The sequence below is a fragment of the Sinocyclocheilus anshuiensis genome, unplaced genomic scaffold (genome assembly GCF_001515605.1).
Source record: "Sinocyclocheilus anshuiensis isolate Anshui unplaced genomic scaffold, SAMN03320099.WGS_v1.1 scaffold928, whole genome shotgun sequence".
Taxonomy (NCBI): domain Eukaryota; kingdom Metazoa; phylum Chordata; class Actinopteri; order Cypriniformes; family Cyprinidae; genus Sinocyclocheilus; species Sinocyclocheilus anshuiensis.
This window is the reverse complement of record NW_015552531.1, coordinates 1,945,219-1,960,248: the sequence shown is the minus strand read 5'-3', so window position 1 is coordinate 1,960,248 and position 15,030 is coordinate 1,945,219. Positions and strand designations below refer to the sequence as shown.

Sequence of the window (15,030 nt, the reverse complement as noted above, 5' to 3'; positions counted from 1 at the left end):
GTCAGCATTATTATCATAATCATCATCATCATCATCCAAGCCTGGCTTGGAAACTACAGTGAGCCTTTTCTGTGAATTTGCTAATTATTTTGTGACGTCAAAATTGTTGACGTTGTTATAAATCATGTTACTAAAAAAACAGATTTAGTTAGGAAATAAATAGCAACCAACAGAACATCATTTTCAGAGTCTTTTACATTTCTGTTTCATTTATCATAAAATACACTTATAATCTTAAATTCACAAATGCTCTCTCGACAACACGAATAGTTCAAACATTTGCGCTCGTCACTTTCATGATCTGAAGAAATTGTGGTTAAAGAATGCCTTGTTTACAATTTCCCATTAGGAAAAAAAGGTCACGCCTACAATTGTAATGCTTGGGGAAACACTGCCATCTATTGGTCATGCAAAAAAAAACAGGTTAGAGGGTTACCTATTGAAAATACATAGGAAAACATGCAAATGGCCTACATGTTAAGTAACAGAGCTCCTTGGGGTGTGTGCAACACATATTGCATGCACATTTCAGCCTTAAAAACAGCTCAGGACAGGTCTTGCTGCATGGCACGGTGGAACCAATGACAGTTTTATGTCTGTAAAGAGACATTAAATACACTGAGACCCAAACAGCCATGATTGTACTGCTTTTTAAACCCTTTATAAAGAAATGCAGGAGCTTCAAGTTAGAAGTGTTTGTTCAAAATTAGCAGTAATGGTTAATTTCAATAAGCCACAGTAAAGTAAGTTAGTTTAAAAGTCACTATGCAAATAAGCATTTGTCGCAGGCCACATCATATGGAAGTAGTCTTCAAATGAAGGGTGTAGTAATACTGTAAGAATAATCTAAGGATTACTGCAAAAATGAGCAGTTAACTGTAAAATAAGACTCTCCGCCCTGGCGGTGTGATTATACTTAATCCCTGGAGTTAGGTGTTTTGAATTTGCATATTTACACACACGTTCCAAGACAAAGGTAAAGGAAGAAGAGGAGGGTAACAGCGTGGAGGTAGTAGCCAAAATGTCTGCCGCACCTTTTATTGAAGCGTATGAAAGGAGCTGAAGGAAACCCACACCCTGTTTTCATTAGCCTCATGTCAACCACAGAGAAAGAGGGAGAGGGAGAGGGAGAGAGAGAAAGAGAGAGGCTGCATTTTCTTTCCTTTTTACCTATATGCCTCATATTACAGCATGCAGCTGGGAACCTAAGCCAGAAAGGACCTTTTTATGTTTTGTTTTTTTTTCTTTTCCCCTTAGGGAAAAAAAAGGTTTCATTTAAAAAGATTTTAAAAGCTTGGATGGAAAAAACATTTGGTACCTACTTCTGGTTCAAATCAAAAAATACATACATTTTAAAAATATTATACACATTTTATGATGGCCAATTAGATAAGGTGGGAATACAATTTTAAATTGAAATAAACAATTAATAATTAATATTATTGCTAATTGCATAAATGGAAATCCAAATGTATATATTAATTTTAATTTAAAATCATATACAAAAAAAGAACGATTTAGCTTCTCATCAGATCAAGTTCAAGCACAAAACTGCATTTTCCCAGTCCATAATTAACAGTTATGTCATGATCTCTTATTCCATCTGTTTTCACTTAACATATTTGCAAAACGTCTCTGAATATGACTAAACAAAAGTTATTTTTTGAATTGGTGGTGCTCGTGAAAACAAAACCAGATGTTTCTGTGAGAAGGAGTGGAACGGAATAAAATGTACACATTTAAATAAAATATATATCATAGTACTTTAGTAGGTGTGCGTGCATATGAATATGGAAATGGAAGGATTGTGTCACTCACTCATGGATGTTACATAAAGCTATTCAATTATACAGTTAATTAACACAACATGTAAATACAGTATTTTTGTACAAAATCATGTAGCATTAAAGATGAAAAAAATACAAAGCATTGAACACTAAAAAGGCTAATTACAAATGACTACATTCCTAGCAAGTGCCCTCATCAGAATGCAAACAGAAACGGCGTGGGTAAAGATGAAGAGAATCAGAGCACAGGAAATGTGCATGTCGATCAAGCCACTACGAGCAGCTGACTGACATTGTGTTTGTTAAAGCCCTGTGAGAAGTGAGAGCAAGCATGGCTTATTACCATGTAGCATCCAACACTAAGACTCAGCTTGAGGAAAGTGCGCTCTAACAGGCGCAAGACCCCCTCAGCCGAGCATTTCGGCTTATACACATCACTGCCCGGAACGAGCATCAGCAACCCAATGATGCCTCTGCCAGCAAATGACATTCCTTAATGATCGTTTGACTGTGATTGTCACATGCATCACTCTGTGCTCATGCAAATGTGCACTCCTGGCTGGCCAGTGGCAGATACTAATACTGCCCCACGCATGATTAAAGATGATGGATCTCCCTGGTTGATTACCACCACCACCAACATAAAAAAAAACAGAAAGACTGCCCACTGTAAATCTATTCGCCCTAAACGTCAGCCGGCGTGACTCACTCGCACTTATAAAAGGAGAATTAACGCAGGGAGATTAAGTTGAAGGAAATAACAGGGCGCCTCCTGTATATTACAATGGGCATTCAGTGCCCCCTGAGCTAGAACAACACATCCCTCATCAGGAACGGAGCAGAATTACAAGCACATGGAATTACTAAAGCAGCACTCCAAACTCTGACACAGCAGTAACCGACAGCAACCACCATTTAACCCAAATTACACGCACACTGCAAGCAACCACGGAGACGAGATAGTAAAACATGCACACGGCACGAGGGTTCATGCAATATTTTGGCAACTCGCTGATTGAAATATGACAGAGAGAGAGATGACATATTTAAAAATATTTACCAGAACATTTCCGTCCTCTGAACCGCCCTATTTCACTGTGTTTGAGCAAGCGTGTGCGAGCGCCTGCATGTGTCTGGGGTTGAGCTAGCCTCTTCTTGGAACGGGGAAAAAGCAGACGGGGGATAAGACAAGTGTGGTGTGTGTATGAAGCCGTGGCCCCGAGACGCATGACCCACCGTGATGTTTCGGGAGCCAGTCAGTGACCTTCCGCTCTTTCTGTGATTATTTCCCTCTGCCTTGTGCTCGGCTGGCCCCCAAAATTGTCCCCAAAAATGGTCACATTTGCACAAATAAAACTTGAGGTTTCGTTTTTTTGTCAATTCAATTCAAAATAATAAACACAAAACAATGCGTCTATGTAGATTGGATGTGCATTTATAGTTGGGAAGGGAGCAGAAATTGAAAAATCTAGAGGAAGAAAAAGCAGCCAGTCAAAATGGAGGTTTGCAGAAGGGAAGATATTTGCAGATACAAATATTCTCTTTTTTTCTCCAACCAGAGATTCTTCTCCTCCGCGGCACGGCGATTCTCATTTTCTGACAGACTGAATTACTATTCATTTACTTTCTTTTCTGATTATGTGCTGGACAGCGAAATTTGGGGGGCTGCGAATGCAAATTTTTTTTCTTCCCCCCTCTCATCTGACACCATGACAGCAGTCTCTGCCGTCACAAGGGCAAAGTGGGGAGAGGAGCAATCTAGCATCCAGGGATATGAATTTCTGATCAGTGGCGGGTCGGCTGCTCCTACCGCATGCGGGCTTACAGTAATCCCATTGGACAGCCGGCTCTGATGAAGACAGGGAGAGGGCCACCACAATGGAGGTGGCTTACAGTGGCAAGAATCTCACTGTAATTTAAAGTCACGCGTTTTGAGCACCGCAGATCGCGTAAGGAAGACCAACAAGGAGTGATTTAACCACTGGAACGGTTATGTAGATTGTGCTAACCCATCCTACATGCCCATTTTCACCGCTTCCATTGTTTATATTAGCTCTCGGTCAAACGTGCTCGCCTGACGCGCTGTTTAACAAACATTTGAATGCGCCCCCTCGGGCCTGCGCTGATTAATGAACTTGGGTTTGATTCCATTCATGAGGAAACACTGGTATGCGTTCATGTATAATGTAGGAAAGGGATGCAGGTTGGGTGGGAAATAATGAATTGTGAATCTTTTAATCAGTTTGGGTATTCATGCATACATTTTGGAAAAAGAAAAATGGGTTTCGAGTGGGTTTTTGGGTGGAAATCCTGCCTACTCTGGGAAGAAGCTCCAAATAGCCCTGGGATTCGTTGAGCAAACATGAGCGCAAGAAAGTTGACCAAGACTATCAGCAGCTATTAGCCCGAGACAGACAGAGCACATTCTTATAAAGGTCGTGAATCTGGGCTGTGTGGACACATGACCAAACGAACTTCGTAAATGTTATTGTACAGGATGACCCGTGTGAGGTAAGGTGTGCCTCAATCTGCCCTAGTGGACAAAGAAGCCTGTAACAAAAGTGGAAATTTATACATTCTACAGACTATTGGATCCCACTGCATGAGACCAAAAACCAAAAAAAAAAAGACAAAAACAATGCATTTTGAAGAATCTAACTAATCTAATCTAAATAAATATTTAATATTCACTACTTCAAGGTCACTATTAATCAAATACGAAAATTTGACATTGATCATGTGACACAGTATAGACGGTCAAATGTTCTATTTAAGCACTAGATGTTCTTTGGATCAATATGATGAAGATCATGATCAACAGGTTTTACACAAACTTATGTAGCTCAAGTGCTGTTGTTAAGGGACAAACTAAATACTGATAAATTCTGAAATTCATGTTAATTGTCCATTAAAATTTTCATTCAAATTGTTACAATAAATATTTGTTATATGAAATATAATAAAAGTACTAGTAATTTTCTTAATAATATTAAAAATATGCAGCGTATATCCGACTAATTAAGTTTTTGTCACAAATGTTTCTTGATCACCAAATCAGCATATTAGAACGATTTCTGAAGGATCATCCGACACTGAAAACTAAAGTAACTAATGACTGCAGAAAATTCATCTTTGCCATCACAGGAACATATTACAACTGAAGTTATTTTAAATTGTAATAACATTTCAAAATTTTACTATTTGTTTTCTAAATGTTATATAAAAAACTATGGTGACAATGCTTTTTGTTTTTCATTCAAAATTTACAGTATGCAAACAACGATAAGAAAATATTTCATTTTTTTATTTAAATTTAAGAAAAGAAATTAAGAGATTAAAAAAAGAAAGCAAATAAAAGAAAAGCCTTAATGAGCAACATAAAGATCTCCATGTGAAAGCCCCCAAGTAAAATGTTAACTAACTCTGCTGAAGCACTATGGAACTGAATCAAAATTAAACCCATTCACACTCCCATCCTTAAACCAATCACACCTGTACATGTATATATGTGTGTATGTGTGTGTGTGTGTGTGTGTGTGTGTGTGTGTATATCTTATCAAAAAAAAATTTATATTATTCCCAGCAGAGAAAAACAATATTCATTTATCAGAACTCAGAATTAAAACACACCCATCTACATTAGCTCAGGATGACATAGCAACAAAAGGCTGCTACCACAGAATATGCGCTGACCCACAGAGTAAAAACACACAAAACATGACAGCTTATTGTTCCACCATAACTAAGAACCCAAGTCTTTGCCATAAAACTGCTTTTGTGTGGATTTTAATGACGGGGAAGTCATCCACAGAGAATTAATAATGAATGAAGCATTTGATTTTGGAGGCAGAGTCTGGGTTCCTCTACTATAAAGGATATTGTGGAGAGAGTGTGGCAGTTGAAAAGCATGAATACCCGGGCGGGGGCAGAGGGGGCAGCGGAATCAGCAGAGTTTGCTTGAGCTAATTCATTCACCTGAGTACTGTGAAGGCGAGAAGCTCGGAATATTAACAGGGCTCTTATTGTAATTGCATGATTACAGTGCACCCGGACACCAAATAAAACCATTATTTTGGTATTTTTACACACATATTTGATCAAAGCTGGCTGACATGTTTATATATTTATGCATTTGTTGGTTTTCAAACCCACAGAGTTGACCAGGAACGATGATGTCACTCGGGCAGAGGGCAACGGCGGCCCAATCAGACACTACAATCCCCCCTGCAGCTCCTGCACGCCTTTCCTCATAACCGCAGAAGCAGGTGATTTACAATATGGAAACGAATTGCTCCGGATCTTCATGATGCCTCTCGCAGGGGGGAACCAATATTGAAGGAGGTTAAAGAAATGAGATTAAGGACCAGGCCCCATGCCGCACCGCCACAAGATTGTGCCCGGGGATAGACACATGCATTAGACTGATGAAAGTGAGGCTGCTGATCAGAGTTCTGAGATGAACACTTGTTCAAAAAAAGAGCCTGATGGAAAAATAGAAAGAGAGAGGGAGAGAGAGAGACAGAGAGATGACAACATCTGTGAGGTAATGAAAGCGCATTGTGTCGTGCTAGATTGTATGAAGGCAACTAATCAGATCTCAGAGGGTAGAAGGGTGCCGGTGTCATTCGCTGGGTTCTTCCCGCTATTGTCGTGATGGACCGGCCTTCACTACGAGGCCTTCGCTTGATGATGAGTGTCTCACACATGAGGGGTTATGGGAAGTTCACGTGAACGAATGAAGTCCATTTCCGAGGTGTGCGAACCGGTGTTTTCAATTTACAGCTCGGGCCAAAGAAATGTACATCTGTGAAAGAAAGACGAGGAAAAAAGCCCGAAAAAATGCTTCCCGCAGAGGTGGCCTGCAAATACAGTGAAGAATGTGGTGGGATTTCTCCAGAATGTGCCAAGATGAATTGTGGGATCAGGGTTGTGTTTTAAAAACATTAGTCAAATTTTATGGCCAGGAACTTTCCTTAAACTCAGTCGCGTTGTGAGGAGAAACATCCTCGCATATGTTGGACCTCTGTATACGTGCCAATTCGAGATGGGAACTGCAAGCACCTCGGAACTCAAATTACCGCAGGCGTCCATGCAGCTAAGTCTAAAATAACCAGCATCACCTCATTATGCCGTAGGTGGGCAGAATTATGACTGGGGGCAAATTAAGTTGTTACATGTGCGCCGTGTTGAAATATGGAGTGCAAATAGATGCAGCAAGGCAAAGTCGCAGAAGCGCTTGACTTTATCAGGAGACATGCTGGGCACCAATCTCTCTCTGCCAGGCAGGTAATTTACCTCCAGAGCACACTCGACAGTATTAAAGCAGTCATGACTATCTGTCCCAGACACATGCCTGACAGAGCACCATGCTGAATGCACAAATGCATTTAAAATGCAGCTTGCATTTTCCCCCATGCAGACACACGCATGCATGAGGGTTCTAAAGGGGCAAAATGCAGCATGCATCTGAATATTGTATTAGTCAGGGACTGTTTTGCTGCTCAATTTCAATTGACAGGCTAAAAAAACACCTGATGATGTAGTAAGCATAGTCTCAAAGTTCACACAGGAAAGTGCAGTGCAATTCACACATACAATGACTTGATAATGAATACATATTTTCTATGATAGGCATGTTTTTAATTTCAGAATTAAAATTAATTTTGATATATTTGGGGGGCTTAAAGTAATAATTATTATTTTTTTTTTTTTTACATTTTTAGAGAGAAAAATATTCACTGCTGATTTGATCAAACCTTTATCGGCCAAATAAAAGTCATGTGGTCCAACTAACAAGTGAAAACAAGCAGAAAAATAAACATAAAAGAGGAAATTATATTATAAAGAGGACACATGCAGACCCTCATAACTGTGTATCAAGGTCAATAAGTGTAGTTAGTATAATAATAAGTTTAATAAGTATCAGATCGGTTTAATTTTTCTTGCAACTTCGCAGAAATTATTATATGGATTAATAACAAATACAATTATAATACAGTTATTATTATTATTATTATTATTATTATCATTATTATTATAAAATACAACACTAGCATTCAAACATTTTGAGCCAGTAAGATTCTTTCCTTTTTTTTTATTAATAATTTTAGGATGCAATGAATAGTTCAAATGTGAAAGTAGAGACTTTAAATTGTAAAAATAATAATAATAATAATAATATTTCAAATAAATGCTGTTCCTTTGAAAATAAATAAATAAATAAATGTTTCTCGATCACCAAATCAGTATATAAGAACGATTTCTGAAGGACTATGTGACACCGAAAACTGGCTGCTGAAAATTCAGTATTTTAAAATATATTGAAACAGAAAACAGTTAAGTTGTAATAATATTTCACAATGTTTTTTTACTGTATTTTTTATCAAATAAATGCAGCCTTGGTGACTTCAAGAAACTTCAACATTTGATTAAATAAATAAATACATTTACCTGTGAAACATACACAAATCTTGCCAAACTTTTGAACGGTAGTATTAAAACAAAAAACGAGAGAGAGAGAGAGAGAGAGAATAAGGATTATAATATAATGTACACTCACATGTATTCAAGGTGTAAGAGAAAAATACTACTTTTACTTAGGTTACGCCACATGACATCAAAACCATAGGAAATCATCATGAATACAAAGAGCACACTAGATTATTTATCTTTATAGTGGACCCTTATATACCGCTGACCCATATATGAATCAAACACAAACAAGACAACCACTAAGTGCAGTATCTAAACCACATGAGTTAATGACACCATAAAGGTGATGAAAAGGACATAATCAACGAGTTGGACCACATCTCTGTTTGTTCCTTCACAAAGTAAATAACAAAGGGTGCATTATTCTGCATGGAATAATGCTAATAGAAATGTCCTCGTCAAATGTTGTCTATCAAGGATGTAATGAGAGTTGCATTATTCCAGCAGGGTGGAAGGTAATGAACTTAATTCATTTACAGTAGGGCTGTGCAATATATCGAAATTATCGAAATATCGCAAATGTACATATCGCAATATGCATATCGCTACAGCTTGCAATATTTGGGGCCATGAACAAAATACAAAGAGAAAATCACTCACTGCTCTTACCTAAATAACTTTTGTAGCTATAATAATAATCAGTGCATATTGAATTCAAAGAGTAAATACTACGCAGTGTTTTATTTTTCCTTTTTATTATTCAGTTCCTAAACTCATCTTAAAATGACATTTTTATGTAATGCTTGAGTAAAACACTTCCATTCACTTTCAGAAGTTGTTGTAGGGGTGCTTTCTTATTAGAATTTGAGCAGGTGACACTTTAAGCATTATCGTATTGCATATCGAATATTGCATTATTTAATGAGTTATCGCATATCGCATTTTTCTTCAATATCGCACAGCCCTAATTTACAGCGACTATTCAGGGGAGGTCAAAAAAATGCAAGGAAGGCTATAATTTCAAGGTGTGCGGAATGATCGGCTATCCGTTTCCCTTATTTCCAGAAGATGCTTGTGGAGAAGTTTGCCGCGGTGCTCCGCAGAGAGCAACACATCAGTCTAGTCAGCAGGGAGTCATCATAATTTTCTTTTTGATTAACGATTCCCCAACTAAATATGATGGAATAGGATGGTAAGCACATTATTTGAAATTAAATAACTCACAAAACTTTGGCTGCATTTGAGTGTTGTCACTTAAGAGACAAACATCAAGCAGAGAGTTTATTTTTTGTGTCAAGTATTAATAGGAGGAAGTTCCAGATAACAATGGCCACATTTCATTTGCTACGCATTAAAATATAATACAAAAAAATCCCTAAAGATAAACTAATTATTTTGCTCATAAATTAGGCTTTGCAAGTACAGAGAAAGCCATTGTGCCTGTGTAATTAATTTCTTATACTATTTGTGAGTACATTTCATAATTATTCAAATTTCCAAAAGGGTTGAAACACTTCCTTTAGTGGAGAGAGTGCTTTTCTACACTTGACTTCCTGTTATAATCAAGGTCTTTCTAACCTGATAACTGAAGGTTACGCCTCGGTGAATAATTCAGTAAGGCACGAAAACTCTGCCGGCATGGAGAGCACTAATCTTATATAGTCACAGTAAAGGATATTAGGGAACAATTGCCAAAAGTGACACATCTAATAGAGAAAGATTACTCTGCGCTACATCAATTTGATTTGAATTGAATACATTTCATGAGCATTTTCTGCCGTGCCGCCCAGGCATAATGCAAGAACGCAAGGTGTCACAGAAGGCCAGGAACAGTCGGCCATTCTCAGACTAAACCCATATTTATGAAAGTCCTCAAAGGGAGGGCGCCGCACTGATGAGAGAAGCCAGCATTTCAGCCTGTCCTAAATGGCTTTACCACTTCCTTTTTCCAAAGCAATACTGCGGTTTAATCAGGTAAGACATGCAGGCAATGAAAAAAGGTGGGAATCATTCTAGTTCCAAATGCGTCCCTTCAATGCTGGGAGCTACAGGGTTTCTACACCTTTGCCTGCTTTCAGCAAAAAATTCTGTTGATCTGGAGGGGAATTAAATGAAAAATGATGGGGCACAATGTTTACCCTTAATCTCTCATTGAGTGGCAAGCTGGTCCCCAGCCTGACAGACGCCATTAATTTTATACTGTACTTACATTACCAAGTCTATGCGTGTGATTTTTTTCTCTCTTTTTCTCTCTTTCTTTCCTTTGCTTGAACTTTGATCCTGAAAAGGGTGCAATGTCAGCCTACCCTGAATTCAAGCCCACCGCAGCTAACAGACCACCATTCATTCATTTTAAATGGAGAGTGGAGTTATTTAAAAATATTCCCTGGTGGCACTAATAAATGAACACGCTATCAACAAACGCTTTATAAAATAACCCAGCGTGGAACACTTAAGCTAAGAGTCTTGAAGGCAGCAGCAATTCTGATCCACGTTTGCATACGTTATAAAATAAAAAAATAAGTGAGATTTGTGGAGACCCTTGCTAGAAATTCCTCACAATAAGAACCATCACTACAGTGGCTGTACTTTCAATGCGCCTTTAATGACACCTAGTGGACAATTTTTGTAATTGATTTTAATGGTGATTGCTGCTTCAGATATCAACTAAGCAATGCAACTTAGTGTTCAAGAACTAGTATCAACTGAAACTAAAACGCATTAGTGTCTATTTAGTTGCTTAAGTAGAATGATTCTAATAGCTTTAGAAAGAAGTATGATAGTTAGTCAAATCGGAACCACAGATTCCTACAGGATTCAATGAGGGGGGAAATGCTATTTTAACCAGCAATTTAATACTTAGGACAGTGACTAGTAGATGCAAAATACTAGTATTTAATAAATATATTGAATATTTCGTAGTCACTAGTGGAATAAGTATAAAAAAATCAATTGAAAAAGTGACACTGAAAACGATACCATTCCCTATTGTTGGCAATTAGAAAAATATCACCAATTATATACTAGTTAAAGGAATAAATGTTAAAACATGTTGCTATAGAAACATATTCTTTGATTTCAGACATGTTTACTAACGTATATGACCAGAACAGAGTATTAAGGTAAACATTGTAAACATTACAGCGAGTTCAGGATCCACAGAAAAAAGATACAATAACAAACAGTAACTCACCTTCGCGATCTTTTCACAATGAAGCTGGAGAATGCGTCATTTTTGGTAAATTTCAACTTCTTATTTCAATATTTACCCGACTATCATATAAAATTGTACATATATCAGAAATGTATTAGGCCTAAATGCTAATTAATAATCAAGCAGGCCTCAGGCCACTTCTGGCGCGAAATTTAATGCCATGTGCCAGCGAAGTTAATAAGAATAAAACATACTTAATTTTTAAACATTTCATATTTTTATGTTATGTATTTACCAAATGTATATATATTTTCTTGTTTAGGAAAATAAAATTACATGCTTTTGCGATTAGTAGACCAAGTTGCCCTCAGAGGCCGCGCCCACAACTAACAACAGAGCAGCAAGTCACCGTTTTGTCTATTATTTGGTTCATTATACAGTGTTTCAAATTCCTTTTTATAGTTATACAACTACATAATTTAGGTTCCTTTAAAATTATATTATATAATTCAGTATCAACATTAATATGCCTATTATTAAATTCATTAACAACAGTATAAAAAAAAAGTATTCTGCTATGAGTGTTATCCGAATAAGTCCATAAAACAAATAAATTTGTTTTTCTTTTCTTTTTTTTGTATTAAATAAATTAATAAATTATGTTTGTTTGTTTGTTGGAAATCACTTTCCTAAAAAAACATTTCTAATACTTCTAAAAATCTACTAATTAAAAAAAAAATTATATATATATATATATATATATATATGTGTGTGTGTGTCATAAAAATGTACATGAAACCATCACCAAATCTAAATTTTCTCTCATATAACAGATTAAAAGAGCTTGAGACCTTGCCAAATCAAAGCAGGGGTTTAAAGTGCAGCACTGCAACAGAAGCAGTCTCTATAGTCTGGAAGTGTCATTATGCAAACAAATGACGGTTCTACACCAGAAAAGGGAGGAAAATTCCTCCTATTCAGCTTGTCGGCGATTTGGATTACAATCACTTTAGTATCCTCGCTGTCATGAATGTCAAGGTGTAGTGTGTGAGAGTTTCCTTCACCAGAAAGGTGAAGAACAGATAGGCCTATGCTTATTCCATCCACTCCACATTGCTCAGAGGAGGCTTACCGAGCCTTAATACTACACCGTCACACAAAGCTGAACGCCTCAGATGAGATGTGTGCCTTGAATACCAAGATAATATTTTGTATACAAATAAATGCCCACAGATTCCTACAGGATTCAATGAGGGGGGAAATGCTATTTTAACCAGCAATTTAATACTTAGGACAGTGACTAGTAGATGCAAAATACTAGTATTTAATAAATATATTGAATATTTCGTAGTCACTAGTGGAATAAGTATAAAAAAATCAATTGAAAAAGTGACACTGAAAACGATACCATTCCCTATTGTTGGCAATTAGAAAAATATCACCAATTATATACTAGTTAAAGGAATAAATGTTAAAACATGTTGCTATAGAAACATATTCTTTGATTTCAGACATGTTTACTAACGTATATGACCAGAACAGAGTATTAAGGTAAACATTGTAAACATTACAGCGAGTTCAGGATCCACAGAAAAAAGATACAATAACAAACAGTAACTCACCTTCGCGATCTTTTCACAATGAAGCTGGAGAATGCGTCATTTTTGGTAAATTTCAACTTCTTATTTCAATATTTACCCGACTATCATATAAAATTGTACATATATCAGAAATGTATTAGGCCTAAATGCTAATTAATAATCAAGCAGGCCTCAGGCCACTTCTGGCGCGAAATTTAATGCCATGTGCCAGCGAAGTTAATAAGAATAAAACATACTTAATTTTTAAACATTTCATATTTTTATGTTATGTATTTACCAAATGTATATATATTTTCTTGTTTAGGAAAATCAAATTAAATGCTTTTGCGATTAGTTGACCAAGTTACCCTCTGAGGCCCCGCCTACAACTAACAACTGAGCAGCAAGTCACCGTTTTGTCTATTATTTGGTTCATTATACAGTGTTTCAAAATCTTTTTTATAGTTATACAACTCTATCATTTAGGTTCCTTTAAAATGATATTATATATATCAACATTAATAGGCCTATAAGAATAAAACATACTTAATTTTTAAACATTTCATATTTTTATGTTATGTATTTACCAAATGTATATATATTTTCTTGTTTAGGAAAATCAAATTAAATGCTTTTGCGATTAGTTGACCAAGTTACCCTCTGAGGCCCCGCCTACAACTAACAACTGAGCAGCAAGTCACCGTTTTGTCTATTATTTGGTTCATTATACAGTGTTTCAAAATCTTTTTTATAGTTATACAACTCTATCATTTAGGTTCCTTTAAAATGATATTATATATATCAACATTAATAGGCCTATAAGAATAAAACATACTTAATTTTTAAACATTTCATATTTTTATGTTATGTATTTACCAAATGTATATATATTTTCTTGTTTAGGAAAATAAAATTACATGCTTTTGCGATTAGTAGACCAAGTTGCCCTCAGAGGCCGCGCCCACAACTAACAACAGAGCAGCAAGTCACCGTTTTGTCTATTATTTGGTTCATTATACAGTGTTTCAAAATCTTTTTTATAGTTATACAACTCTATCATTTAGGTTCCTTTAAAATGATATTATATATATCAACATTAATAGGCCTAATAGAATAAAACATACTTAATTTTTAAACATTTCATATTTTTTTAAGGATCACTGGATGCTCAGCCTTCTCCCGTCAAGCTTGCCGTTTAACCCCACGTGAGCTGCCACTCCATTATGGAGTTGATTGGAGGGTTTGCAATGTTTATCTTACCTTGCTCACTCTCCATTTCCACTTCCTCCAAGCTCTCCCGCAGTATAATAGACAGCTACTATTGACGGCATCATCCGACTCATCTGCCCCCAGGCCTTGTGCACTTACACCTAGAGATATCAGATTGCTTTCTGGAAAACCATCCAAACAGGGCACACTCCAAAACTTATTACAGCTTCCCATGAACGCCGTGGTATTGACAACGTGGACTTCACCTGCAGCGAGTTCAGGATCCACAGAAAAAAGATACAATAACAAACAGTAACTCACCTTCGCGATCTTTTCACAATGAAGCTGGAGAATGCGTCATTTTTGGTAAATTTCAACTTCTTATTTCAATATTTACCCGACTATCATATAAAATTGTACATATATCAGAAATGTATTAGGCCTAAATGCTAATTAATAATCAAGCAGGCCTCAGGCCACTTCTGGCGCGAAATTTAATGCCATGTGCCAGCGAAGTTAATAAGAATAAAACATACTTAATTTTTAAACATTTCATATTTTTATGTTATGTATTTACCAAATGTATATATATTTTCTTGTTTAGGAAAATCAAATTAAATGCTTTTGCGATTAGTTGACCAAGTTACCCTCTGAGGCCCCGCCTACAACTAACAACTGAGCAGCAAATCCGACTCATCTGCCCCCAGGCCTTGTGCACTTACACCTAGAGATATCAGATTGCTTTCTGGAAAACCATCCAAACAGGGCACACTCCAAAACTTATTACTGCTTCCCATGAACGCCGTGGTATTGACAACGTGGACTTCACCTGCACCAAATGCTGTTGTTTAGATGCAGAAAATAGTCT

General features: G+C 36.6%; 1 long non-coding RNA gene across 1 annotated transcript in view; it reads right to left on the bottom strand.

Annotated features, from left to right (window-relative positions):
* The window catches only part of LOC107663630 (uncharacterized), a 43,816-nt gene extending 32,217 nt beyond the window's left edge, over positions 1-11,599 (bottom strand). Inside the window, exon 1 of the long non-coding RNA XR_001631361.1 lies at positions 11,413-11,599. This is a non-coding gene — a long non-coding RNA (uncharacterized LOC107663630). The remainder of the gene's footprint in view (positions 1-11,412) is intronic.
* Between the last annotated feature and the right edge of the window lie 3,431 nt (positions 11,600-15,030).